We start from the raw sequence: 24,650 nt of genomic DNA, 5'->3' as shown, positions 1-24,650 counted from the left end.
TTGGTTTGTGGAGCATGTGTGAGCTGGGAACAGCCAGCACCTCCTGCCTCACACTATCCTAAGTGTGCTTGCCTCAGGATCCCCCACAGATCATAGCTGCTTAGCGAATCTGACAAGTGTTACGTGTTTCTTTCTTGAGACTGCCTGTGGAGGTGCACAGGGGATTTGTGAGCTATGCCAAACCCTGGTGCTGTGCTGGCTGGGTTGCTGCAAGTGTGAGGATGCTTCCCATGCTACAGAAATCCCTTCACTTTATTGCATGACTATATGCCCAAAAGTTGTTGGCTGGTGAACTGCTTATGCTGGTCTCCATGGGAAAGAAGAGACAAAACAGAGGGTAATGAATCGAATGGTGACTCTTTGCCCAGAGTGGTGGGTATGAACAGACCTAATGGTTGTCTCTGACACCTGACCTCCGAATTCGTACAGCTTACTCCATCAAGAATCACCTCCCTGGCTTCTCCTGACTTCTGAGGTGGAGTAGCATCCCTATTATGACTTCTTTCAAAGTTTGTTTCACTGCAGTCTATCTTTTGACCTGACAGTAGAAGTACATTTGACAAAGGATCTTCCTAATGAAAAAGTAAATTAATATATATATATGAGACAATGTTACAAATGTACTCTAACAGTGTATGCGTATTTACCAGAAATGATCGTTCGATTGTCAAAAATTCACCTTTCTGGGCTGATGGAGCTTACGTTGTATTGGGAGGAACATCCCAATTTAAGACTTAGTGTGACAGCAGAGATTTTGAAACAAAACAGCCTAGCTGTGTATGGGGAGCACAGGACTGCAGCAGCGGTTGCAGGTCAGAAGTGAAAGGTATTGGCAGAAATTTTGGGAGAAGATGCACAATGTCTGTTTGACTCAAGCCTGCTATTTCCTGCCTGTGGGGAAGTCCTTTGGATTCTTTTCACAGAAGGTTCACCAGGGTATGACAGTTTGGAAAGAAACACGTTTGAGTTGTATGTTCCCTGGAATTCATGCTCTGTTTTTGCTCGTGGAGAAAACATTTTTTTCTGGGATATTAAGCAAACAGATCTTAGAAAAGAGCCAGTCTTCCCTTTATTCTCCTCTTTGTCTCTAAATGCTTCACAAGCCACCTGATATGAGACACTGAAGATGTTTTGGTGTACAGTTACGTTCTTAGCCTCAGTTCAGGTCCCAAAAGTGACTGCTGCCCACAGAAGAACCTGGGGCTGGGATGTGAGGGTCAAAGCGGTGCTGCTGAGTGGATGTTCTGAATCCCTGACTCTTGTTCTGTGCCTGTGCAGAAAAGATAGGCTGTTAAAAAGCAACCTGTGCTAGCTGCCTCAGTTCTCGGTCCCCTCACCAAACTGCTTGTAACGATGGTAGGAAATGCACTTGTTTGTATTTATACTGCTTACTCTTTGCATTTTCTACCAACAGGATCCAGACAAGCTGTCAGCCTCTGCAGGCCTGTGCTATTCACCGAGAAGGGGCATCCTGCTAAATTGGGCATTGGTGACCTTGCAGGGGATATGGAAACTCTGGCTGTTGCAGCACCAGAGGGAGCAGCAAAGGGTGCAACAGCATCACCAGATGAGGTGGAAGCAGTAGTGAAGGCAGAAGCAATAAGGGAGATGGAAAACGCAGAGGGAGCAGGCCCATGCGGCGAGGCGATCACCCCTGAAAGAGCAACAGCACAGCAGGTGGAGGCAGAAGAAGCAGCGCTGATAGTGGTGGGAGCATCAGATCATGTGGAAGGAGAAAGAGCCGCCGAAGCATTTGCCAGAGCGGCAGAAAGGACAGCAAAATCAGAAGTAGCTAAGGTGTTGCAATCAGCAATAGCTGAGGTAGAGACCCTTGCAGCCTTGGGTCCCCTTTGGGGGAACCAGGACGTGGATGCATGCTCCCCTTTGCCTAGGTTCACAGATACCTAATGGTATGGGAGGCTGCAGCTCTAGAGCTGATGCTATATCTGGCCTTCCAGCCTTGCCCTCTGAATGCCTCAGGTGGATGGGATTATATACCTACTTAGCCTCGAGCTATCGGTGAGATCTTTATTTCGGAAAATTTGAAAGCAATCAAAAAAAATCCCTGAAATTCCTGCTGAGAGTTTGTGTTCTTTTCCCATCTGGTTTCCCCCTGTTTTTCAGATGAGGTTTTTTTTTTTTTTCTTTCATGATAGAGGGCACTTTATCACGCCTGGTATAGTTAAGGATACAAAGCACTCTCCGTTACAGCCCCGCTGGCCACATGCTCATCCTGTTCTAAAGCATTCATATTTGGGGATCAAAAAAGGTCCACGCTTGGTGTTTACTCAGCCGAGAATTTTTATTTGACATTTGAGCAATTAGGCCTTGTGCTGTTCGTGAGTTTGCTGAGGGTGATAAATGCACTTCTCCCATTTGAAAAATCTGTCTTTTAACATTGACGATGTGGTGACAGATTTTCAGCAGGGCTGGGAGTCAGATTTGCCAGGGCTCAGTGCCCACTCTGAAAGCCAGATTTTCAGATGTGTTCGGCACCCAGCAGCTCCCCATGGGGTGTAAGGCCTTGCGCATATTTGTTCCCATGTGTGTGGAGCTCATTTGAAAAGCTGGCTGCCTGCAGCACCACTGAGCGTCCACCTCCTGCTTTCAGGACTGCACACAGGAAAATCTGGGTCTCATCTCCCTAATCTCTGATTTCATTTTGGTTTTGCAGGGTCAACTTGCTGCTTTCCCTGCTTCCTGGGCCCCAGAGCTGTCCTGAGTACATGTTATTTCTGTAGGATATCTCCTTTTAACATATCCCCTAATTTGGGCAAATCGCTTCACTCAAAAATGGTGCTTCAATCTGTGTTTGAGTTTAAGTGTGTGTTTAAGCCTTCTGAAGATCAGCTGGATTTAGGCACATACTGAAACAGTTTTTTAAGTCAGACTGTGAATAGGGGCCTTTATTTTTAAATATCAGCAGCTTATTTTCCACTGATTTCATAAAACTGCTCATGTTTTTATTCTATTGACTTTTTCAGCTAAAAGAGAAGAGGAGGAGCACATGGCTAAAGCTGAGGAATGGCTCTCGACAGAAGGAGAAGGAATGGGTAAAAGAGGGTGAGGTGAAATGAAATGAAGGAGAGGTGGCATTCAGGATCATATTTAAAGGGGTGCTTTGTACCCTGGCAGTATGTGCCATTGACTGCTCCTGGAGGGCAATAGGGCCGCCAATTACATCTCTTTTGTGAGTGCCCATGCTGTTAAAAATAAAGATATGCCATGCTCCACACACAATAGTGTCAAACGTCTTTAGAAAACTGTTGTCTCATGACTCTCTGAAATTACAGCTCCATACTCCTTCCTCTAAGATGAGGGAGAGCAAAAAGTGCTGTTGATGTTGGAAAACGTGTTCCTGGCCTGAAGCGATATCAGAAGAAATACTCCAAACACAGATTCAAGCTTTCGTGCCTATAGTCCATGAGATGGTTGATGAGAGCACAGCTAACATGAGTTAGTTTCACATCCAAACGGAGCAGGTGCGTTTGCCAGTGGCGTATACAGCTTGCTCCAGTTCTGAAATAAGTTTCTCGCGTAGAAGGAGTGGTAGGTGTTGTTGTATTTTCTCTAATTTTGGCCCCTCATCTGGAGAAGGGAATGGGAAAGGTCTCTCCTGTCAGGTGATAATGAGACGTGAGGCAGAAAAAATCCACGAGAGAGTCGAGAAATGGGAAACATCATTTTCAAAATCGTGCCAGACTTGTGAGAGCAAACGTGTCCCCAAGCAGTGCAGATTGATTCTGAAATCAGGCTTCTGCTTTCTGAAAGAAAAAACATGAAGTTTGTTGGAAGATTATTTCCTCAGCCTGTGAGGAATAGGTGAACTTGTGTAGTAAGAGTTGGATGATGGGGGAGTCACCATAAGAAGCAAATGGTAATTGTTAGAGAGAGTATGAGATTAGAACAAAGCCAGTCTTGATGTGCGTCTCCCAGATTTTCCTGTGAAGGATGTTCACAACTCGGAAGCACCTGATGCCTTCAGTAAGTGACTACTTCATGAATTCCTTCCAAATACTTCTGGTTTGCAGCTTCAGACTTGCATTTAGCAGCCGGGGGGGGGGGGGGGGGGGGGAGGAGAAGAGAGTCAAATCAGTAGTTGGAGAGAAAATTTTTGAGCCAAACTGAGGGGGTACTGTGAGTGCCTCTCTTTGATTTGTTGCTACACTCCAGGTTGGGTAGCTAGGCAATGTCACCAAGTATTTCAGGTGAAAACTTTAGCTGCCTGACCACAGATGGTCATGAAAGAAACCATAGCCACTTTTGCTAACAGTAGAGATTGCAGCCCTGGATTCTGCCCCGAGCTCCATGTGAGTAATGACAACCCAGTTCCCTAAACTGCTGCAGCTGGATGTGATATTCTCCATATACCTCACCGCCTGCTTAGTTCTTCCAGTGGAGTTTCTGTGAGAAACGGAGCAGCTGTTCCGGTGCACCCCAGAAGCGGCTGCATGTTGGTAACTCCATGCAGCATTGTATGGAGTTGTTCTGTACATGATGGGTCTGTTGGAAAAGACCCTCTGATATAACCGGAAGGCATCAGGGCTCTGCCGCTAGCTAACCTGTGCTGAGGTGGCTGGCAATGAAGATCTGCCTCTGCCTCTCTCTCTTAGGTTTCATGCCCTTGTATCACCAGTGCCAGGCTTGGGTGTCTGCACCTCTGCAGTGACCAGCTGCTGCTCTGCTGGTGGTTCTGCACGGTGCCGGCGTGCACCTCCGCTGGCTCCTCTCTCTGTGTAGTGACAGGCTGGACTGGAGAGAGGAGGGTAGAACAGCAGCATCTGATTAAAACTCAGCCCCCCTGGCCCTAGATCTGAGGAGACAGAGCCCGCCCTCCCCTCCCTTACAATAATTTTATTTTATTACAAAAAGAGCCCATATTAAAAAAGCTCATGATTATGTTTTCTGTTCACCAAGACTTTTCCTGTATTCGACCTTTGGATAACCTCCAAGGCTTGCAAACATTTGAAAGGAGTAAAGGAGCTCGTTTTATTGCAGGGCCTCAGCATACATTCTTTCCAGCCTATCTTTAACATCAGTTGACAAGAATTATATAATTGCAGTCTGTGATCCCTTTAAGGCTAAAACGTATTCGTTTTCCCTCAAAGAACACTTCAGGTTTCAGAGTTAAATGTATACATTTTTTTCCATCTGGGTTATTCTGTAAAAAAGCCGTTTTCTCTTAAACTGGCAAGTCTCATTCTATAAAGTTGTATGGATTTATTTTTTACTGCGGTTTTAAGCTCACATGTTAACAAGTAGAAGAAATAGCCTCCAAATCCCAACCTGTGTTTCCCATTCCATTGGAAAATTAGTGGGTTACAGAGAACATACAGGGGGAATTATACTCCTTAGGTGGAATCAAATAAAATTTCAACATACTGATTTAATCAAATTAGTGTCTAATGCTAATTGATAGGCAGTCTTGAGATGGACAGGTAGCTGGACTGGATTTGATACTGCATTTCAGAGGCATGACGTAGTATGCTGGGTCAGGAAGGAATTTCTGCTTTCCTATCAGAATGGTATCGGCCACCATGTTTTAGGAAGCCATGGACATCGGATACTTGGATAGGAGCTGGGGAAGCGTGCCAAAAAAGAGGTCTAAAGATATTACCTGGAATTCAAAATATGAATTAGCTGAAGCCACAGTGACATTCTTTTTGCATGTGTTCCCCACAGTTTGGGTTTTCACTGGCATTTGTGCTCCTGGAGAGTAAAAAGGCACAGAACAAGTGTGAGTATTTCTGGAAGCTCTTCATGACGGTTGTGTCCATGTGTCTAGGCCAGCAGTGCTTGAATCCTCTACTACAGAGGAACGGAAGCGATGCCACAGCGGTGCTGTGATGAGCACGTTTGCAGGGCTCATGCAGAACTGAGCTAGAAGTTTAAAGAAATTACCAGAAACGCACCCCTCTGAATATTTCTGAACAATTAAAAATAGAGGGAACAGCAATCTAGTTCTGGGTATTTACATGCAGGAAGGGAAGTTAAGTTTGTCTGGTAAATTAGCTAATAGGAATGATTTAGCTGGGCGAAGCTGGAGACAAGACTGGGCTCAATGGGCCAATTGTCTGCTCTGGTTCAGTAAAGGGGGCTGTGAGGGGTCAAACATGGGTTGAGCAGGGTTGAAATCAAGAGGTTTCAGTGGTTCTCAGTTTTGCCAGGGACTTACCCCAAACCTCGCTTTTCTTACCTGTCAGAGGAGGGCCGCGGCAGCAAAGGTGCCTTACCTTAGGTTCTCATATCTGAGCACTTTAGGAAGTACAAACTTTTATTCCAAATAGCGTTTGCCAGTAAAAATGGTTCCCTTCTTCAAATATTTAGTTAATCTAACACTGATTGCCCCCATTCCCTAAGGGGAGGAGGGGGCAGGGGCAGCATTCCTGGTTTTATAGAGGGGCAGGTTTGAAAGGGCTGTAAATGTATGTCGTGGGGGTTGGTTACAATAACCTGCAAGAGAGGAGTTAGTAACAGAATCCTTTTAATGAACTACAAGCCCACAGTTTATAAACTTGGACACAGATTACAGTCCTGCCTACTGTATAAAAATAACCGCATTTGGATGCCTTTGTGTCCAAAGGATCTTATAACCTGTTAAATTTTCCCTGCCTGTTCTTCTAGCATAGACAGGGCCGCAGTGTAATACTCTGTGTTGCACTGAAATGAAAATCTCAGGTCTGTTAAGCTGTTCCCTGCTTTGGTAGCCTCTGTATCAGGATTCACATTCTTGTTTCCGTTTCAAACAGGAGACTAGTTTACAAGGCAAGTTCCTCCTTGGAGATCACAAGAGGCTTTCTTTCCCCTTTCTTTTTCTGAGAGGAAGGATTAGGTCACCAGTAATACCGTTTGCTTTTTATTTTTTCTCCTTTGCCTAATCTGCTCTCTGAGATGTCCATGTTACAAGAGAAATAAAAGGCTTTAAGCGAGCGCAGGATTTTTTCCCTCACCTCAGCACTCCGTCGGAGAAGGGTGATTTACAGAAATCACCACATGGAAAAGCCTTAAAACAGAATTTGAGATGCTTATAAGACAAGGCAGAAAGATAGCAGAGTGTTCAGGTGCCATCTCCTTACCTCATGGGGTTGTATTCGGTCTGCTCTTAAGGAATTGGGTAGATGGCGATTACAAATATGTCTGCAGTATATCCGGGTGTGCTGTGCTTGAAGTTACAGCTTTGTATAGACAGCTTGTGTATAGTTACTCACCTGCAGTCAGGAGGCTTATCGTTATTTGAAGACATTTATTTTCTATTATCTTTGTGCGTTTTACATGGTGCAAGCATTAATGGTACCACAGCAATTCTTTTAAGATGTGCTCTTTGACTCTGGCACCCTTCCCAGTAATGGCAGTGCAGCATGCTGTGCTGTTGTGAAGCATGTTGGCTTCACCCAAGACGAGGATGCATTTTAACGCTGATTCTTGTGTGCAAACGTTTTGGGACTCTCTGAGCACAATTGATACTGGAATGCTGAAGACGAACAAATTATTGCTTTAGTGAAATCTGTGTTATTCTTGTTTAAACAGTAAGTACTGGTACCAGTTTGTGGTGAGGCATAAACACTTTGCAGCAATAAATAGGAATCTGCATTGAGTAGTCTGTACCTAGCGTAGGTACAGCTTGTTCATACTGGTCACGTTACATTTGGCAAGCTATATTTAAAGGGCCAGGTCCTACTTGATCTCAATCAGCACAGCTCTGTCCCACCAGCTAAAGTTCTGGCTCTCAAATGTTTTCAGCTATTTTTTCAATCCTTTCTTTCAAAAGTGTTTTTAAAATACAATTAAATGGACAGTAATGCTCAGCAGTTATGTCTAAAAAGCCTTTTATCAAAGGATATCAAAGTACTTTACAAAGCTGGGTAATTCTCACAGTGCCCTTTTTTGCAGGTTGGGATGCTGGCATGCAGAGACAGTAAGTGGTTTATCTGAGTAGCAGAGTCAGTAGCAGAGGTAGTAATTAAAACTCTGGTCTCATGACACCCAACTCTGTACTGTAACCACTAGACAAACTGCCTCCCGGAACTATATCTCATCTCTATCTCCCTACATATGCACAATAAAGCCTTTGTAGTATATGCTGTACACTTGCTATTGATAGTTGTATCAGCTGAAAGATAATGCTTGCTGTTCTAACTGTCTGCAAGTGTGCTCCATACAACCTCAATTATCTAAACATAATGGGGGAGCATTGGAGAATTTTGGATAGTCGAGGTTTCAAATAATTGAGGGAGTTTTCAGCGTAATTAACAGACATAGCGGCATGTTTTGGAGAGCAGGCAGGTTTGGATAATTAATGTTGAATTGTGCAGTCAGTAAATAACCAATGCGCTAGAGTTTGGGATATGTGTGTTTGTTTTTCTTTTTTCTTGGAAGAGGTGTGTTTGTTCGCTTTGTTTCAGAGAAAAAAAATGGACAAATCCATTTCAAACATGCTGCTGGTATCTCTTTAAGATTGGGGAAGACCAATAGCAATCCTCTTGCTTAATAGAAAACCTCCTGTATACGTGGGCAGTTTAAAAACATAGATCAACAAGCATTGCGCAGCCTGGACCGTGGCTGGGTGTAGGCTATGTGGGTGGTTCTGAATGTCTACAGAGAAGTAGGACCAGAGATCATCTAAAAAATCATTTCCCCTGCATATGCTGTAAACTCTAGGATTTGAAGTATGACCCAGCTGTTAATGGGCTCCACACAGGCAAACAAATGTACAGTTATTGTAGTGATGCATTCGTTTATAAAGATAAAACACAATCCACAGGACCTAGAAGCTGCTCACAATAGCATTTCTTTACACTGAATGCTGACCTTCTTTTGACTGAGATCTTTACTAGTATGACTTCAAATATATTTCACTGTGCCGTTTAGGCAAGCTTCACTTCGCTACCTACTATCTGTACAAGCTAATCTGTTTGTGAAAGCACTGGAGTAAAAAGATAGGAGGAAGTTTGCAAAGTATAGCACAAAGTTACTGATTTTGTTCAGCTTTTGTCACACAGTGCAGTGTCTCTACAACTTGCTTTTTAAAACCGATGCTGCTTTCTGCCTCGCACCAGACACAGAAATTAAGAGCAGCCTTTTCTCTTGAAGCTCTCATAAATGAACAGATGGATGCAGGTAAGGCCAAAAGACCTTCAGGAAGGGATTAACTTGGTTTGTTTTTATTAAATGTAGTGTTAAGAGTGAGGATGGCTATTCAGCATTGGCCAGCCTGGGAGTTCATCCTGAGGCATTAGTTTGTTCTGAGACCAAGGCAGTTACATGGCCCCCATCAGAGAAACACACACACACATGTCCTAATTAGTACCAAAAACAGAGTTTGGTTTATTTTTCTCGGCTATTACCTGAGAGGCAGGATTCATTGACATGTGGGAGCTGATGTCTGACTTATTTTTTGAAAAAATCAGTCCAATCTTAGTTGCTTTATGTTGTAATCTTTAGCTTTCCCTGTAAGTTTACAGTGCCCAGTAGTTCTCATCAGCTACTTGAAATGTCTGAAAAATAAAAAATATTTCCTTGTGTGCTTCAGTGCTTACTCCAGTATGTATGTTTTGTGCAGAGAGAACGTGTGTATTTGTTATCTTCAGTGCAATCTGGATATACACACACGTATGTAATTCTTTTTCTATTTAGACACCAGTCTGTGCATGTGCATTCATGAGGGCTTGACTTAGACTTCAGTGGAAATAGGGCTGACCCCAACGTTTATACGTAATTAGGAGGAACAACAGTTCACCCTTTAAAATGACTATATTTGGAAATCTGATTCTAAACTCACGCTGGTTTAACTTAATTTTGTGGCGTTTCTCCAGATTTCCCTAACCAGTGGAAGTGAGGACAGGATCAAGAAGAACATTCGTGCTCCTCGAAGGTGCGCGTTCGTGCACAGACAAACTTGCGTGCTAGCGGCCGTAAGGGAACGGGTAAGCACGCAGCTTTTCTCCGCAGTGCGAGAAAATTACTGCGACGAGGCCACTTCCATTCAGAAAGCGCAGCGGTTCTGCGCTTTGATTTTGTGCCTTCCCTCCTGTTAACCTTTTTTCCCACTGCTTTGGTTGCAGCAAGCCCCCAATTTTTTTTTTTTTTTAAATATATATCTGATCAGCTGCTTTTGCAGGAGTCTTGTGCTCCCTCTTCTTTTCCTGGATAGCCTCAGTCACTTCTTGGGATCGTTTTGTAGCGTATAAAGTAGTGAGATAAAGCACAAAAGGCCCTTGATAAAGTCCAAGTTTTGTTTAACAGTTCAGATAGTGAAAGTTTACAAGAGCTGTACAGGGAAAGCTGTGTTGTGAATAGAGCTATTATTGCCATTATCACATTGTTTAGACTGGTGGGCCAAAACACAGGCATTTCATATTTGTTTAACAGCTTCATCAAGCTGTATATTTGTATTGTCCTTCGGGCTGCGTTGTCGGAGGGCTGCGAACGACATAAGGAGAAGTATCAGCGATTCCGCGGGGAATTGGACGGTCCAAGAAGTCGTTAATTACCAAAGAGCAGAGACCAGGCAGAGGCGAGATTTGGCTTTCCCCCACTTGCGGCGGGCGGCCTGGATTTCGGGGGCCAATAGAGGGCAGCAGTATCCTGCTGCTTTCGCCGCCGCTCGGCTGGCACGGGAGCGCGGAGCGGCGCACGCAGCTCGGCGGGGCGCTCCGTGCCGCGGCCGCGGGGAGAGGCTCAGGGCTTCCGCCCTAAAGCTAAAATCGCTTTCACGTGCACGTAGAGCTGCCGTCCCGCTCGCCTGTCGTCTTTATGGTAACAGCCGGCCGCAGCGGTGGCTTGTGTTGCGTCCCATTGCGGACACATAGTGGGGAGGCTTTGGGGGTGGGATCCTGGTTAACTTTCCCCAGAATCGCTAACCAACTAGCAGAAATATTGTGTTGCTTGTACGAAAAATATCCACTGCATCCGAAGGTCGTCTGAGTAAATGTATATAGTGTGCGTGCGTATGTGTGTGTATATATATATATATATATATATATATATATATATGCTCCTGTGAAAATAGCTATTTATTTTGTGTTAGGTGTGTATGAAACCCAAGATAACATATCACGTTATGCTCAGATCTTTGTTTCAAATATCGCTATGGGTAGATTACATGATGGATTGCCATTTAGTTGTTATTTCAGCACTTCTTCTGTTTGCAGTACATGCACGTTCAGTATTAAAAGCCAGTGGTGGCTACTTTTTTCAACTAGCTCTTTGCCTGTTAAAAAGATCCTTTAAACACAACCCTTTTGGATCCCGTGTGGGGCTGTTACTCTCGTTTCTGTAGCCTCGATGCCCTGCTCTGAACTTTGCAGGCGAGTATGAAGGAGATACTCACCCCGGAGAGTTTGCAGCCTGAGCAGATGCTGCACAAACGAACAGCAGTGAACAGTCGAAAGCACTGAGCAAATGGTTACAAACGAGTGCTGCTCCTTAGTTCCATGATTTTCTGTTTGTCTTAAATGCACTTTATTGCACCTTTTCTGCAGTTTGTTCTGAGGACAGTGGCACCAATAATTCTTTCCTGACATGCGGGAATCCCCGCTTGGCTCTCAGCTTGAAGCCGTGGCTGGCATTCCGCTAATTTGTTGACTTTGATATATTTTTTTAAATTATTATTCCATATTAGATATAGTTCAAGTCGCTTCTGTAGCTTACCTCTTACCATAATGCGAGGCTGAGTACCAGTTGCTATAATCTGATCTCGGTGTTTTCCATCATTATATTTTCAGGGCTTGTGATTTCAGCAGAATATATTGCTTGTCATTTCAGCAGGGCTCTCAAACTGTACGACAGCAGTGAATTCAAACTGAAAGAACCTATGAGACAGTCTGCGTGCGTGTGTGTCGGTGTGGATGTTAGATAGGGGCATATTCTTTAGGGCACTGAAAGCATTATTTTTGATCATTTGCTCTGGAAGCTTTTTATGCTATTTTTTAATGGTGACTTGAACTACTCCCAAACTGAAAATAGTTGCTTTTCTTATGTTTTGGACAGCAGTTTCTAAAACATACAAGCACTTTCTGTATTTAGAAAATCAGTGTATTGAATACGTTCTGAGTAACAAGCGTGATTCTTTTTAGAATTCTACTGTATTGTGAAATATCAATGTTTTATATTTTAAAAACAAGACATGAAATTCCTCATGGCTAGTACATTCACTTTAAACAATGAAATCTTCCCTCAAGAGCAGTCCTGCGTTCGTTAAAGGGTAAGTACAACACTGGCCCCAATCAATAAACGAAGTTTGTTTGTGGTAGAGCTGACGAAGCCATTGTAGCAGAGGGGAATCCATGTAAGTATTTGATGCTTGTTCTGCTTTTTATTTGCTTTCAGGCAAAATAGTGTCAACTAGAGCAAGTAATTAATCCTAAATAAACAAATAATTAAATAAATAAAAAAGATAAAAAATAAAAATAAAAAGCCCCCCATGTAAATGGCACTGAAAGCTTAGCACTGAGCCTTGAACTTACATGGGTAATTCCCATCAACTTCCCTGGCTCTGTTCACAGAGGTAAAGGCCACAGGAGAAGTCTCACACAGGAAAACATATTCTTTGCCTTGGAAGCCTCCTTGTCTTATGCAGTCCAGGTAGAAACAGTTGGTTCACTCCTAATGCAGAGAAGGTGAAATTCTGCCTTTCTTACTCCAGCAGAATATTGCTAGGACAAAATTTCTGCTGCCTCCTGACTTACGCCTTGCTCAGTGTGAGCAAAATTTAGCCCTTTAACTCTTATGGGAGCCTGTTTGATCTATTCGTTTACTGTAAAGTGCTTTCAGGGAGGGAGCTGATCACAGAAACACGACTACCACTGAGCTGCTATTTGTTGCGCTACATTATCTGTCGTATCCTTGTTATTCTAGAAACTTTTTTCCTGCCTGGAACATTTTGCTGCAGTAAAATGAAGAAGGGGAAAAAAACTGAAGAGACCTTCATTTGGTGGCATAGAAAATTTGCATAAAATATCGCTCTAAGCATTGGAGGATCTTATTACATAGGGTTTTGATGATAATCTTTGTTGAAATAATATTTAACACATGCTGCACTTTTAATTAAGTATCTGAATAATCTCAAATTAATACCAGAGGTTTAAAAATAAGTTTTCATTTTAGTGAACTGTAACATAATAGCAAGCAGCATGGCAACCCCCTCCTTTACTCTTTGATTTAATTAAATGCCCTTCTGTGTGCTTCTTCTCACTTCAGAAATGCACATAAAGAAATCTGACCCAGACATTTTGTTTAGGATTTTGCTGCTTTTATTTTCCCTGTGTCTTTACTTATTTATTTGTTCTGCTTCCTGTAGGTCTTTGATTAAGGTGTTCCTTTGGGGAACGACTAGTCTGGGGCTTCGCAACTGGCCTGGGTGTTTGAAAAGGGCACTTACAACATGTCACGTTTGTGTTCATGTTTTGGTGTCTTGGTGCTGACACAAAAGTCACTGTTTGGAAGCAGCAGTCTGTGGCGGCAAAGCGTTCGGTTTGTACAGTGAGTACGTGTGTGCGGAAAGGAGGACGCAGGCTGTTAAATCCCGGGGCAGCTCGCACAGCACAGTTACACTCTGAAGAGTGTTATGCTCCTGGAGTTTGATTATAAGGTAAAAGGGGCTTAACACTGTAATGGTTTCAGAGAGCCATCAAACCATTGCAAATAAATTCACGTTTATTCTATTTATTTTTTCAAATTAGAAAGGCCTGATCCAGCCAATTTGTTTGCCTTCCAGTTAGGCGTGTTTGACAATCACTGCTTCATTATTCCGTCTTAAGAAATTCCATTAACCAAAGAAGAAAAAAGACCTCACTTAGATGCATGTCAGTGAAATTGTTTTGCCGAAGCTCCCTTGCGCTGTGAGCATGTGTGCGCTGAGACAGAGCGTGTGAGAGAGCCGGGGGGGGGGGGGGGGAGGCTGTTTACTGTGTTTATGAAAACATATTCACAATTTGGGAGCGAGAGGATGTGAAGCAGGCTGGCTTTGAAGGTTTTCGGTTAGCTTTCCCCTTTATCCCTTACCATCTATCATTGTAAAGGAGACATATATAACTGCCGCACTTTGTATATTAAGGGGAGCTGCCTGCTTTTTCCCTTTGCTGAGATAATGACACTGAGGGTTGTTGACTGCTGTTATCTCTGATGACAGCCTTATCTGCATGGCGCTGATTCTCCCTCCCGGAGTCAGAGATATCCAGTACTTGGGAAACTGACCACTGCTCCGATTATGGCTGGGCACAAAACTCGGCTCCGGCAGTTTGAAAAGCAAATATTCACGTGCAATATAGTTTTTTTTAATCAGTTGTGTGGTTTGCTGCTTTTTTTTCCCCCAAAAAGCGAAGTAATGCTGAGAGATGCTGGGGTAAGGAGAAACTAGTGCCTCAAAGAAGGTCAGATAACAGGCGAATTGCCCCCCAGCCCTCACCAGACAGCCTCTGATGGAAAGAAAAAGGCGATAACCAATTGTTGAACGGTGTTGGTGCATGTCTTGACTCCTCCATGGCATGACTACCCCTCGTTAATGGACCTAGGAATGACATTTACACAACGGAGGGACCATTACACCCTCCTGCCTGCACAAAGTAAGAATGCAGGGGTTTATTTTAATTCCTTTAAGCATAATAATCTGCAGTTAATTGGCTAACAGTTCCCTGTGCCTTGAAGATGTATAGCGCTGTAGTTGTTTGGCGTTCTGAATTCCTGTCCCTCAGAGATCTCAAAGCGAATTTCAAATATTTTTGAGTTTAGCCTCTTTTCACAAAACTGTTATGCACTTTTCACAGAAGTGTTTTACAGTTACAGAAAGTGAGATACTGAGATAGTGCGTTCACGTGGCTTGGATCACACAGAGAACCTGGAGCAAACTCAGCCAAGAAACTGAAGTCTCCCAGCTCCTAGCCCAGCACCCTGATCATCGTATCCCTCCAGTCACCCCTGTTTTGCTGTTACGATCCCTAATGGTGGGCAGCTGAACCCATTTGCCACAACGTGGCTTTCTGCAAATTCCACTATATTAAAAGCGCCTCTCACTGTGGAAAAACTAGTGGATAAATCTACCTTAAAGCAATGTTGAGAGTGAGCTTGCAAAGTTAATTGCTCGAAAAACAGGAGATGCAGAAGTTAAGGTTGCGTGTGGACCCTTTGTTCAGTACTCTGCATGCACAGCATGCGCTTTCCTTGTGAGATCATCTGCTCTTTCTCAAATATAGGGTGCTATTAGGAGCTTTTCTTCTTCTTGTCATATCTTATAATATATGTTTCAATCCAAATACTTAGACCAATTTTATTGATACATGATCCTGCCTGTCTTTACTGAGTTACACCTCTTATGTAAGTTCTCTTCAATCTGAGCTTGTCTTTGTTGCAGTTCAAGGCTAGCAAGGTTAACTACAAAGAAAGCATTACTGGAAATGTGCATCACTAAAGTATGCTGATTTTTTTTTCCTCCTTTTTTTAAATGCGTTTTACTGGAAATTGGGGGAGTTGTGAGGGGAGGCAGTGAAATTTCACTAACAGTTTAAAGGGATATTATTTTCCAGTGTTTCAGAAGAAAGCAAGGACAGACTTTTTTTTTTGTACTGAAGAACAATTTTTGATTAAAGGTTTTCAAAACCTGCATTTTTACTGAAAAATCACTCTAGATTTCGTTTTCTTTTTTTGTTGTTGTTGTTAAAAAGGCAGCAGTATGTAAATTAAATGTTTCTGTTAAAAAGAAGCATTTTGATTTGAAAAGCCATATTTTGTCACATACAAAGTTTTTGCCCGGTCCCATTAGGGTCTTATGCAGTAAGTAACACGTATAAGGGCTCGTTCTGCACTTTTCTTGTGGCTAACTTGAGGGGCTCTTTGCCTGATACACATAAGAGTGCTGATCTGCTAGGAGTGTTCAATTAAGATAGCAGAAAATCTGTTTAGGATATTATTGAATCATTAGTAAATTCAGTTGAAGTCCACAATAAGGAAGATTACACACATGATTTGAAGAACTTGGCTATTAATAAATTGTCTGTTTTTTTCCTTCCAGCTCTTCCAGTAGGTGTAACAAAAGTGAACACCTCACCCTGCAGATTCTCTTTCACTCTTAAACGTGAGGACAGAGTATGTCATGTGCATAATTCTCATTTTCAAAAGTTATGAGGGACTGAAAAAGGTTAAGCTGGGAAGTGTTACCCTGTCTTGCTGGGGCTATAGCACTCCTGTAGCATCCTCCATCCCAGATTCTCAGAGCACAGCATGAATGTTAAAGCCTTGCGGTGTCTCCTTGGGCACCAGTCTGGCAGGCAGGGAAGCTTAGACACAAGAGAAGTAGCCAAACTAGTAGCAAGTTGGTGGCAAACTTGGGATCACAAATTTGGATATAACGTTTCCTTTCATCTGGCTCTGTCTAGGACTCCGGCTCAGATCTGTTGGCTTGGGGCAGCTGCAGAGACTGACCCCAGCCGAGGATCTGGCCACGGTTATCTTGGCTGCTGGCTCCTTGCTCATGTCACCAAAGGCACTTCCTTCCTTAACGAAGTCTCGTCGGCCCCAAAGGGAGGTGAGAGCGTAGCTGCGTGGCAGTACCTGCCTGAGCTGAACTACTTCATAGGCACTATAAAATCCTATGCTAAATCTAGACACCATCTCTGTCAGGTCATATAATCTCAGCTAACAAACAGAACAACAACTTGCTTGTTTGAGTGCGTTGTTACACAGTCCTGTTGTCAGTGAGGGTGGTTAAATTCCTGCAGTTGCAGGACGGAAACCTCTTACCTGACGGTTTCACTGTCACGATCCCTGCTGTCCAGCATATGCCCTCCCTGACCACGAACGTGCTTGTTTTTCAGTATCCTTTTCAAACACGCGTTGCAGCGCCACTGCGGCACTGGGCGCTCCTTTTCCACGGCATAGCGATGGGAGGACGTACCCCCGTGCACGCAGGGCGGCGGTGGGAGTGGGTTGTGCGCTGCGGCGAGACTTATCTCAGGCTGCGGGAGCGTGTTCTGCCAGAAGCCAACGTCTCCTGAGCATTAATTACACAACCCCGCGTGCTCCTCTGTTCCCAGCTGTAAAATGGAGATACACTTCTTAACCCACACCATCGCTTTAGTTCACTGCAGCTCGTAAAGTGCTTCTGGATCCACAGATGGGAGGCAATAGAGAAATGACAAAGATGATTAATAAGGTTATTAATAAATACCCCGGGTCAAATTCTGCTCTGGTTCCCGAGTTTGTGCTTGACACAGAGGTCAGTGTCATGAGTGACTCCAGATTTGCTGCCATGTGGCTGGGAGCTGGACTTGGCATTTGGATGTAAAGCCAGGATAGGCAAAAATTAGGTTACATAAATTTGACCTGCACCTGATAGGAATGTTTCTGAGGGGATAAGGTGTTTTATGTAGTATTACAGAAGTATAAAATCATCTCCCAGGTGAGTTGCGAATGATCGCACAGACTGATGTAGTCATTTTGCAGACCTATTTGTCTAAACTTTCTGTTTTGTTACGTGGGGTGCTGTTGCCACACTTGGTCAAAATCTCCGAATCTATAAATGGTCTTGGGCAGGCAGTAAAGTGCAGGCTTACTATGGGGAAAAAAAACAGCCCTCTTCTGAGATATGGTTTCCATTTAAACTTTCAGAGGGCTCCTAGCTCTGGCCTGCCTGTGTTTATCTGTGCTCAGGGTGAATGGGAATTGGAAAAGGGGAAAGAGAGAATGGCTGCTTTTTAAAAAGCTAATTTAAAAGCAGGCGCAGTCTTCTGTAAAGATGATTCCGATTGTCCAGGCCTCTTTTAAGGGGACAAGGTTAAATGCATTTGTATTGAGAATGTGGGATTAGACATACAGACAAAATGAACAACATCTTCTTTATTTATTTCATACTTAAATGGCCAAGAGTGTAAGTCAGTCAATTCCTGATGATTCGGGAATGCAAGGGGATTTTCTGCATTGTTTTTTTATTTTGTAAAAGCTCTTTATCTCTGACTTTGTATATTAGCTATTTCTACATTCCCACCAACCTTTTCCTGGCCGGTATCCTTGTATAACTGAAAGGGGAAAATATGCATTGTCTGTAAATCACAGAATCAGTTTGAAGCTACAGGTAAAATGTTTGTGATTCTATTCCCATGTGCCCTCATTTAATAGCATAAAACTGCCTCACATGGGAAACGCTGATATTGATAGCATTATTCTATACAAAATCTGAAATGGCCAAGGGTTTAAAACAACTCTATGAAGCAGGGAATCACAGTATTATTTACAAAGTGCTGACGCTTTGGCAAAAAACATGAATAGCCCCAGTCCAAATTGATTACAGTCTATGGTCTATGCTCTGTCTGGAGCAGAACTGCCTTTTCTTGTATATTTTTACTGTGTGATTTTAATCTTGGCTTGGTCTGTTCATTGCCATTGTAAAAGGAAGAAACCGTAGTAATTTGAAAGAAAAAAAAGCCTGGGAAGGTGGAGGGGTTTCTTTTGTGTCAGCCTTGTAGCCAGGGACACTGAGGCACAGGGAGGGCCTGGAGGCTTGCAGGTGAAGACAGCTGGCAAAGGAGCGTAAGAGTCGGGAAGAAAGCCCGAGACTCCCACGCTGCGGCACCAGCGGGGAGATGTTCCTTGTGCATGAATCTCATAAAGCTTGCCATGAGAGAGCAGCCGAAAGGATCTTCAGCTGATGGAGTTTGCCCACACATATCAGCAGCACTTTCGGCCCAGGGAGCTAAGGGCTGGAAGAAGACCCTGTGTCTCACGAGCTATGATTTGGTAGCTTGGTCTCTGGTGAAGCAGGACGCAGTGAGGCTGATTATTTCTCAGAAAAGCTGGCTGGAAGAAACTTGGCTTAAACCTCCCTTTGGATGAACACAGCCAGAAGGTTTCAAGAGCATTCCACATGGATTCTATAAAAGGCAACTCTGGTCTCAAACTACACACCAATGTCCAGAAAGATATTTCCTATCAGTGGAGTCTCTTCCTTTAAAAAGTATTAATCCCTGCTTGTCGTATTCTGTCTTCCTTGTCTCAGCCTTCTGACTTTACCCTCCCACCCTTACTTTGGTAGTGTCCTCTCTTTAGATACTATCTTACCTTTCTGGAGCAAAAGCAGTCTCCTGCTTATGTGGATTGGGCCAGGATCTCTGCTGCAGGAAAGCAGTGTAGGACTATGTGAGTTTAAATGAGCTATGTTGAGTCATGCCAGCTGAGGATCCTGCTGATGGGATTTATTGCTGAGAAAAGACCCAAGAGTGAGTACCTAGCACAAGGGAGGGTCAGTCCTATGCACCCTGTAGGCTCAATTAGCATATAGATTTTGTTCACTGCTATTTCTTAAAACCTAAATCACCAGCAAACAAATAGTGTAAAGGAGAAGAGGAGAAAAGCTATGTTCATGGCTTTTTACTGGTTATATAGCACCAAAGTTGGGTAAGGCACTTTAAAGGTGGTTAACAGGCAAGAGAGCATGAAATCTTGGCCCCAATAAAGCCAGATGGATTTTTGGCATTGATTTCAGTGGAGTCAGGATTGCCATCTTCCAAGAAGTTCATGTAGGATCTGCTGGGGAAGGGCTTGGCCAGAAGGAACCCTGAGCAGTGAGGATGCTGAGCCCTAAACACTGCGGAGCTAGTGCTGCTTGGTGATCTCTGTGTTTAGTAAAAGGATGTCCCAATGGACCTATGACTCTTTAGGCTTACTGGTTAAATACTTCTTATCCATAATGGTGGAAATATCATTTAAAAAAAAAAATCTACTACTACAAGGATCTAAATTTTCTGCATATTCCTACTCATCTCTTTGTTCCGGGTTTGTTCTTGTCAATGAGTATTTACAGATTCCTGTAGAGAGGAGAGTGCTTTCCCCAAATCTTCAGGTTGAGTCACAAAAACATTGTGTTATGTCCTTGCTATTGTGTTGTCCAAGATTTCGAGGTCATGGTCCAACACATCAGCCAAAACTATGACCTTGGCTTGAAATCAAGGAGGTTTTTAAAAGGTTGACTGAATTGTTGGAGGTTTTTTCCTGCTTTCTGTGTTTGAAACCATGAGGATACTTTGAAATCACATTTTCAAGCTTTCACCCATGGCTGTGAAGACCAGATACTCACTTTTCCAGCTGAGGAACATGGGAATATTCATGCTGCCTACCTCAAGACATCTGTCTTAAATGCCTAAGTGATGAAGCTCCTCTTCCTAATTTGTCTATACAGCTAGTGGGGAGAAAAGGGCTCTTCAAGTAGAATCCAAACACCTTGATTAGATCTCTGCATTGGTGGACCTCTGGAAGGAGCATTTAGAGACGAGCTTCCCAAAGTTAGGCACCCAGAGCATGGGTTGTGTGAGCACCCCTCACATCCATTTTCATCTCATCACTTGCCTTTGGGAGCTAAAACTAAAGCTGTAAGAAAAACCCTGTATACTAGAAGCTTCATGATGACATGAGACCTGGCGACACTGCAACCTTGTGCTCTCAAGCCAGCTATTAAAACCTAGGTGTGAGAATGAGGGCCCAGCAGAGCTGTTTCCTGGAACATGGAAAATACTGCAGCAAATGTTCTAGGACTGGAAATTTGATTTTTAGACCAGCCTCTTTGGCTGCATTCTTGTCCTTATCTGGTTCCCATATTTGTTTGTGCCAGTACGTTTCACTGACGTTTACTGTTTGTGCCAAGTAGATTTGACATGGGTGAGTGTTCACTCCTTCCCCCATAATTGAGAGAGAGTTCTTATTATGCAGCCGAGGAGCCACTTCCTGTGCCTGTGGTGCCCCCAGTCATAGAGAGGCAGTACAGTAACAGCCATAGAATGAGTGAGAATAACAAACAGCCTTAAATAAATCTGAAGGAATCAGTTTGCTCACAGATGCTCCATAGCCATAAAAGATGGTGAAAGCTTTTGGATCACTTATTTCTCCCAAGGTATTTAGTCAGTTTTTCCATGTCATGACCAAAATGAACATGCTCACTAGTTTTTGAGATTACAGATCCATTACTGCAGGCTACTGTGTTAGGTACTCATGTGGCGAGTGGTACGGTTTGGACTAACTCTTGAGGTGGGATCCAGATCAATTTTTTCCCAAGCACAGAGCAGTCCTAGAACGCTAGGGCATAATAAGAACACTGCTAAAAAGACCAGCAAGTTGGAAGAGGTGTTTTTTCTTTTGCAAAGCTGTTTATCTAAAGACTCTGATTTACACTTCTCACATACTCCAGTCAAGTTATTCTGTTGTGTTGTCTTCGATGTGTGTTCTGTCTGTTTATTTGCTGGAGTCCCATCTCGTACTCGATGAGACCTGTTAAGTGGGATTGGGAAAAGCCTAATCGCTAAGTTTTACAATACCCAAATCCCACCTTAATGTTTTAACATATACATAACATCTGTCTACTGCTTTTCCCTTCTAGAAATGAAAGACTGTCTCATGGAGTGCAGTGACTTGCTCTGGAAGTTCCTCCCTGGCCTGTGGTTTTATGTTCTACAGTCTCATCCAAGATGACTGCTTTTGGGGTTTCTCTTCCGGCCTTTCTCCCACAGAGTGCTTTGGAGCGAGTACGTTTCTGTAACGCAGGACAGAGCCTGGGGAGGACTGCAGAGCATCTGTTGGAAGATGTCCTGTGCAACGACTACCCCTGTAAGCCACTCCTCGTTCTGGTGGTTCGTGGTGTGTTGCATTTGCGTCTTGGACATAAATTGAAATAGGTCTTGAACAATTATGTTTGCATTACGGTGTCTTTTTCCCCAGCAAGCAGTGCAGGCATCATGGGTCCTGTTGCAAAGTGTGTCAACGGTTTGAATATGCTCCTACCAGTATCCTAAGTTGCTCCTTATCTGGCCCTTCTCAGCACCTTCTGGAGATGCAGTCCTGGGATTCCATCTCATTTTTTGGTTAACCAGGGAGATCGTTGCATGCTCTCAGGTACAGCTAGCATACTAAGATGGGACATATCTCAGAGCCTTTCTGCTCTGAGGACTCCTCCTGCTTTGTTACAAGTGATACGTGCTTTAATAGAGTATCTCATAGCAGATGGAGCAATGTGTTAGATCTCATGGTAAGCCACTGTCTGAGACTGCAGAATCCACTGTGCTTTCTGCTAAGAGTATGCTTGACTGTGTGCTGAGATGAACCCTGGCAGAAAGCATTGACGCCTTTAGTACCCGGTTGCCCGGGCCAGCCCAGAGTTTGATATTTTTCATCCCTGCAGTGTGAATCTTTCTTGAAAGAAAGGTGATAGTTTGACTTGCTGAGCACCACAGGACATTTTAGCCCTTTAATCATTTGGGTTTGAAGAGGTAATGTTCCCACAAGAAGTAGTTGTGTGGGAGGTAAAGTTGCTGAGTGGAAAAGGCATTGATGAACCTCCGTTCTGCTTCTAGGGCTTCCACGTGTTATTAGGAGAGCTTTACCAATTTCCTTGCCTTTTTAAGCATGAGAGTTTATAGTTACACAGCTAAGTTAATTTGGTTGAGTACCTTCCTTACACCATCTTACTCTTGCTTATATTTACTTTCTTAAATCAGTTAGGTGCCTGCTTAGCATGGAGGAGGGAAGCTACATCATTCAGAGTGTCGGCACAGGGCTTAGAACTCGTTTAACAGAGCCAGTTACCAAAATACCTTTAAAGAACCAGCAGTTTTGTATGCATACTAACCCTGGGTTACAGTATGAGATGTATGGCCTAGGAGAAGCCCTGGTCAGGCAGTCCTACTCAAGCTTCCTTAACTGCGGTCCTGATGTGTCCTGGTGTGAGGGGAGCCCTAGTTCCTGGCTGAGTCTGTCCACATGGAAGACGCCAGTTCAGTGCATGAGCGTCAATATAACTTTCTGCAAGAGCATCAGTTTGAATCAAATACTTTGCACAAGTAGCAGGGATCCTGCACAGAAACGAGCAGACACAGCTCGGGTAAGTGCAGCTTACAAGTCCTGATGCAGGGCTTAGTCCTGTAGCAAATGCTGATGCTGTCCTTTCTATGCATCACTAACAGTTGCACAAATAGCATCTCTTAGGAGTCAAGAAAAGGGCAGTGAGTGCCCTGCCTTGAGATCTTGCTCTCAGTTATACCATGATACGTAGCAGTAGCTGTGTCTGGAGTAGGTTTAGAGAGTGTTCAAGTGTAAGTACAAGAGCGCTGTTGCCTCCCCAGCTAGTTTGTTAGGTTTCTGCAAGTTTGAGCCTAAATTCTGGGAGCAAACCCAGAGGATATCTGCTTTGGATCTAACCCAGAAACCAAGTAGAAGGGGACACGTCTTCATGTGAATATTGGGAAATGTAGCCATTTGTGTTGCATTGGGTGTGAGATACAGTTTGGCCTCATTGTAGCTCAAAGGACAGGAGAGCTCTGCCTTTGGCAAGGGTATGGGGTCCATCCCAGGCCATCTGGACTGAGCTGAGCAGACCAGGAGAGCACAAGTCACAGAAACAAGGGCGGTGAGCCTGTGCACAAAGGCACAAACCCAGCCTCTGCCTTGGAAGTCAGAGCCGGGACTCTGCTCCTGGCTCTGCTGTTGTCTCACAGCAGTATCGCCCTGGCGAGCATGGCCGGGCACATCTCTGCTGTCCCCCTCCAGCAAGGGGGTCAGTGCTGGAGTGTGTTGTGGGCACGTGGAAAGGCTTGCAAATTCCATTTGGCCACTTGAGGACTGATTCCCCAAGGGATTTGGGAAAAGACTTTCTCCGTTTCTATGGGCTTTCTCTTCCCAGCAGGGAGAGAACAGGGCAGCTGGGCTTTTGCTGAGGAGGTTTAGGAGACTGGGAAGGACCTGGAAGGTGGAGATTTGTGTGGTGGTTCCTCGGGGTGAGGAATGTGGTGTTCGGTGCTCACACACTTCTCATTGTACCAGGAGAATAAAACAGGGTGACTGCAGGGACCTGGGGCTGGGGATCCATGCGACACCAGCCCGGAAGGAGCCCTGCCACAGCGGGAGCCCTGCCACCGTGAATAGCAAGACCCGGCTGCCTTGCAGGCCTCCCGGCCCCCAAATGCACGCGAGCATCTCTCCTCGCTTTGAAGCGATGGTGCTGTGAAAGAGATGCTTTCTGTGGCTCTTGTTTGCTGATGATCCCTAAATTAAGAAATGCAAATCTATTCAGGGACTATTCCTTTTCCAAAGGCAACTTGCCTCAGTTGCTAATTCCCCGCGTGGCTTCTATACAGACCCCTCGCAAACACCTGCAGCTTTTTTTTTTTTTTCACCCTCTCTCCCTTTTTCTAGGGAGGGGGTGGCAACAGGGAGTTTATTGAAAATCTTTGTTTTCTCTGGTGCGATGAAACTTGCTTTGCTCTTTTGCCTCCTTTTCTTTCTGCTTTTCACAGAATAAATACAGCTGATCCATCTCCAGCCCCTCTGCACGTGCCAGAAGAATAAATCGTACGCCTCGCCCCCAGCCCCCTCCTTTAATTCTTCCCCCTGCTGCTGTGTTTGCTTATTCTCACTGCAGCTGTAGTGCTGGTCGCAAGCCTGAGTTGACCTATTGCTGGTTTGTTTGGCATTGGCTCCGCAGAGCCATCCGCAGACTGCCTTCCCCTTACACCCCCCAAAAAAGACTTTGAAATCATTAGAGCCTGCACTAGGCTTTTTTCTTTCCCCTCCTCCTTATTATCATAGCGCTTGCCTTTTGTTGCCAGTGCAAATACAAACGCGCGCGCACACACACACGCACACGTGCGAGCGCGCGAAGCAAAGCGGAGGGGAACACAGCCCCT

General features: G+C 44.1%; 1 protein-coding gene across 9 annotated transcripts in view; it reads left to right on the top strand.

The window, feature by feature from the left end:
• The first annotated feature begins 8,876 nt into the window (after window positions 1-8,876).
• LOC104140515 (uncharacterized) overlaps window positions 8,877-24,650 on the top strand; it is a 96,707-nt gene continuing 80,933 nt past the window's right edge. For 7 of the 9 annotated variants that reach the window (XM_068907153.1, XM_068907157.1, XM_068907155.1 and 4 more), the window contains exons 1-3: window positions 8,882-9,117; window positions 9,813-9,923; window positions 21,353-21,579. The gene's annotated coding sequence lies outside the window, so the exon portion shown is untranslated. Of the gene's footprint in view, window positions 9,118-9,812; window positions 9,924-21,352; window positions 21,580-24,650 lie in introns of all 9 variants that reach the window. The other 2 variants (XM_068907159.1, XM_068907160.1) reach the window with 2 other exon arrangements.

This window comes from Struthio camelus, chromosome 14 (genome assembly GCF_040807025.1).
Source record: "Struthio camelus isolate bStrCam1 chromosome 14, bStrCam1.hap1, whole genome shotgun sequence".
Lineage (NCBI taxonomy): Eukaryota > Metazoa > Chordata > Aves > Struthioniformes > Struthionidae > Struthio > Struthio camelus.
The sequence above is the reverse complement of the archived record's forward strand: the minus strand, read 5'-3'. Positions and strand labels throughout refer to the sequence as shown.